This window comes from Arachis duranensis, chromosome 1, assembly GCF_000817695.3.
Source record: "Arachis duranensis cultivar V14167 chromosome 1, aradu.V14167.gnm2.J7QH, whole genome shotgun sequence".
Classification (NCBI taxonomy): domain Eukaryota; kingdom Viridiplantae; phylum Streptophyta; class Magnoliopsida; order Fabales; family Fabaceae; genus Arachis; species Arachis duranensis.
In genome coordinates this window covers 57,389,299-57,393,900 of record NC_029772.3, presented here as the reverse complement: position 1 = coordinate 57,393,900, position 4,602 = coordinate 57,389,299, and positions in this window count along the sequence as shown.

Here is a 4,602-nt window from a genome sequence, read left to right as displayed (position 1 = left end):
TTAGGAGCAACTCAACACCTCTTTGGAAGGCTTGAGTTACAATATGGACCAACTAAGGGTGGAGCACCAAGAGCACTCCATCATTCTCCATGATATTAGAGAACATCAAATACCCATGAGGGAAGAGCAACAAAAGCAAGGAAGAGACATAGAGGAACTCAAGAGCACCATTGGATCTTCAAGAGGAAGAACTAGCCGCCATCACTAAGGTGGACCCGTTCCTTGATTTTCTTGTTCTTATTTTTCTGTTTTTCGATTTTATGCCTTATGTGTTATTTATGTTTGTGTCTTCACTACATGATCATCAGTGTCTAGTATTTATGTCTTAAAGCTATGAATAATTCCATGAATCCTTCATCTTTCTTAAATAAAAAATGTGCCTAATTACAAAATAACAAGAAGTACTTGAATTTCAAATTTTTATCTTGAAATTAGTTTAATTATTTTGATGTGGTGGCAATACTTTTTGTTTTCTGAATGAATGTTTGAATAGTGCATATTTTTTATAGTGAAGTTTATGAATGTTAAAATTGTTGGCTCTTGAAAGAATGATGAACAAAGAGAAATGTTATTGATAATCTGAAAAATCATGAAATTGATTCTTGAATCAAGAAAAAGTAGTGAAAAAGAAAAAAGTAGCGAAAAAATGCGAAAAAAAAGAAAAAGAAAGAAAAAGAAAAAGCAAGTAGAAAAAGCCAATAGCCCTTTAAACCAAAAGGCAAGGGTAAAAGGGATCCAAGGCTTTGAGCATTAATGGATAGGAGGGCCTAAAGGAATAAAATCCTGGCCTAAGCGGCTAAATCAAGCTGTCCCTAACCATGTGCTTGTGTAATGAAGGTCCAAGTGAAAAGCTTGAGACTAAGTGGTTAAAGTCGTGATCCAAAGCAAAAGAGTGTGCTTAAGAACTCTGGACACCTCTAACTGGGGACTTTAGCAAAGCTGAGTCATAATCTGAAAAGGTTCACCTAGTTATGTGTCTGTGGCATTTATGTATCCGCTGGTAATACTGGAAAACAAAGTGCTTAGGGCCACGACCAAGACTTATAAAGTAGCTATGTTCAAGAATCAACATACTGAACTAGGAGAATCAATAACACTATCAAAAATTCTGAGTTCCTATAGATGCCAATCATTCTGAATTTCAAAGGATAAAGTGAGATGCCAAAACTGTTCAGAAGCAAAAAACTACTAGCTCCGCTCATCTAATTAGGACTAAGTTTCATTGATATTGTGAGAATCATTATATATTCTCTTATTTTTATCCTATTTTGTTTTCAGTTGCTTGGGGACAAGCAACAATTTAAGTTTGGTGTTGTGATGAGCGGATAATTTATACGCATTTTGGCATTGTTTTTAGGTAGTTTTTAGTAGGATCTAGCTGCTTTTTAGTATATTTTATTAGTTTTTAAGCAAAATTCATATTTCTGGACTTTACTATAAGTTTGTGTATTTTTCTGTGATTTTAGGTATTTTCTGAATGAAATTGAGGGACCTGAGCAAAAATCTGATTCAGAGGCTGAAAAATGACTGCTGATGCTGTTGGATTCTGACCTCCCTGCACTCGAAATGAATTTTCTGGAGTTACAGAAGCCCAAATGGTGTGATCTCAATTGCGTTGGAAAGTAGACATTCAGGGCTTTCCGTCAATATATAATAGTCCATACTTTGCCCGAGTTTTGACGATGCAAACTGGCATTCAAACGCCAACTTCCTGCCCTATTTTGGCATTAAACGCTAGAAACAGGATACAAGCTGGAGTTAAACGTCCAAACTAGCATAAAAGCTGGTGTTTAACTCCAAGAAAAGTCTCTACACATGAAAGCTTCAAATGCTCAGCTCAAGCACACACCAAGTGGACCCGGAAGTGAATTTCTGCATCATTTACTTATTTCTGTAAACCCTAGTAACTAGTCTAGTATAAATAGGACCTTTTACTATTGTATTTACATCTTTGCGTCATCTTTTGATCATCTTTTGATCTCTTGATCACGTTTTGGGGGCTGGCCATTCGGCCATGCCTGAACCTTCATCACTTATGTATTTTCAACGGTGGAGTTTCTACACCTTATAGATTAAGGTGTGGAGCTCTGCTGTTCCTCGAGTATTAATGTAAAGTACTATTGTTCTTCTATTCAATTCAAGCTTATTTTTATTCCAAGATATTCATTCACACACAAGAACATGATGAATGTGATGATCAAGTGACATTCATCACCATTCTCACTTATGAACGAGTGCTTGACAAACACTTCCGTTCTACATGAAAACAAGCTTGAATGCATATCTCTTGGGTCTCTAATCAATGATTCACATCGTTTCCCCTCTGACAATGGGGCATCTGAATCTGAGATTAGAACCTTCGTGGTATAAGCTAGAAACAATTGGTAGCATTCCTGAGATCCGAAAAGTCTAAACCTTGTTTGTGGTATTCCGAGTAGGATCTGGGAATGGATGACTGTGATGGGTTTCAAACTCGCGACTGTGGGACACAGTGACAGTACGCAAAAGGATCATTGGATCTTATTCCAACACGATCGAGAACCGACAGCTGATTAGCCATGCGGTAGCTGTGCTTGGTATTTTTTATCCGAGACGAGAAATCCGACAGTTGATTAGCTGTACAGAAACTATAGAGGACCATTTTCACTGAGAGGACGGAAGGTAGCCATTGACAACGGTGATCCCCAACATATAGCTTGCCAAGGAAAGGAGTATGAATGATTAAATGAAAACAGTAGGAAAGCAGAGATTCAGAAGAAATAACGTATCTCTATACGCTTATCTGAAATTCCCATCAATGAATTACATAAGTATCTCTATCTTTATTTTATGTTTATTTATAATTATCAAAACTCCATAACCATTTGAATCCGCCTGACTGAGATTTACAAAATGACCATAGCTTGTTTCAAGCCGACAATCTCCGTGGGATCGACCCTTACTAACGTAAGGTATTACTTGGACGACCCAGTGCACTTGCTGGTTAGTTGTGCGAAATTGTGAGGAAAGTGTTGAGATTACGATCGCGTGTACCAAAATTTTTGGTGCCTTTGTCAGAGATCACAATTTCGTGCACCAATGACCACATGCTATATCTCAACCATTCAATAACATCAACAATTCAATGCCTATCTTAGGGCCTCTAGCCTAAGTTTTCACACCACATTACATTTTAGATACAGGAAACTGAGACCATACCTTAGCCGATTTTCTTCGCTCAATCGGAGCACTTCCAAATCACTTTTTCACAAGCTCTCAAGGTCTCAACACCTCCAAGAACAGATTTTTTTTGCACACCAAAGCCCTTTCTCATGCTTTCAAAAATCCCAATCAAGTTCCAATATTCACATACACACTATCTAAGCCACAATTATCATACTCAAACACAACATCTCAATACCCAAACATCATAGAACAACAAATTACACTAAGGTTGAGAATATTACCACACCCAAGGTTCAAGAAGACAAGATTAATCTTCTCCTTCAAGAGAGTTGAGTCCTATAACATCAAAGAGCCTGAAATCTCAACACTTTTCTCCATAAAATTCGAAATTAAGAGATGAAGAACTGAACCAAAATCGTGGCTTACCTCAAGAATAAAGTAGTGGGTTTTGTAGAGCTCTTCGCGGTGAACGCGTGGTCACAAACAGTGCGGCAATCGGAGCTCTAGATCAAAAGTTATGGTGGTTTGAAGATGAAACAAGGGTAGAACTTTGAGAGAGTGTTCTTCCCCCTTGTGCCTCCATTTTCAGCGTGAATGAGTGTTAGTGAGGAGAGAGAGTGTTAAAAATTAGGGTTTTGGTTTAGTTAGGTTGGGCCAAGGACCCAATATGGGTCCGGTTGGTCCGGTTTGGTCCGTTCGGTCCAATCTTTGTCCGATTTCTATAAAATTGGTATCGAAATTCTCGTCTCAATCTCCTCTATCATATTAAGTTCAAAATATTTTATATATCGAAATTCTATATATTATATGATGTTTTATTTAACTTCAAAATTAAGTTATTAATCTAGTGGTTAATTAAAATATTTTTTGTTTTATAATTTGTATTCAAATTTTAAATATTACATTTTGAACATTAATATTGTATTATATTTTTTTAGGCCAACAATTTTGATTAATATTTTTTTTAATTGTTCTTTCTGTTCTTTATTTTTTTCATTAAACATTTGTTTTCTTTATTTTTTTTCATTAATCATTTGTTTTGATGAATTCTTTTTTTATTGTTACTTCTATCTTTTTAATTTTTGTCCTTAATTTTTAAATCTATTGTTATTGTATAAAAGATACTTTAATTTTTATAACAAATTCTAATTAAACAGTAAAAAAGTATATCATAAAAATTATATTATTTTAATATTTATTTATTTTCTCATGATATTAAAATAATAATATATTAAATAAATTATATATTAGTATGAATATTTTACATATTTTATTTTTAATTTATTTTAAATATATATACCAAAAATATTAAAATAATTGATCTATATTATTCATGTTACATTTTTATAATAATAAAGAGTAAAAATGAAAATTTTAGTTATTATAAATAATATCAAATATAAAATTATTATTTTTTAGTAAAACTTTTTATTTTAA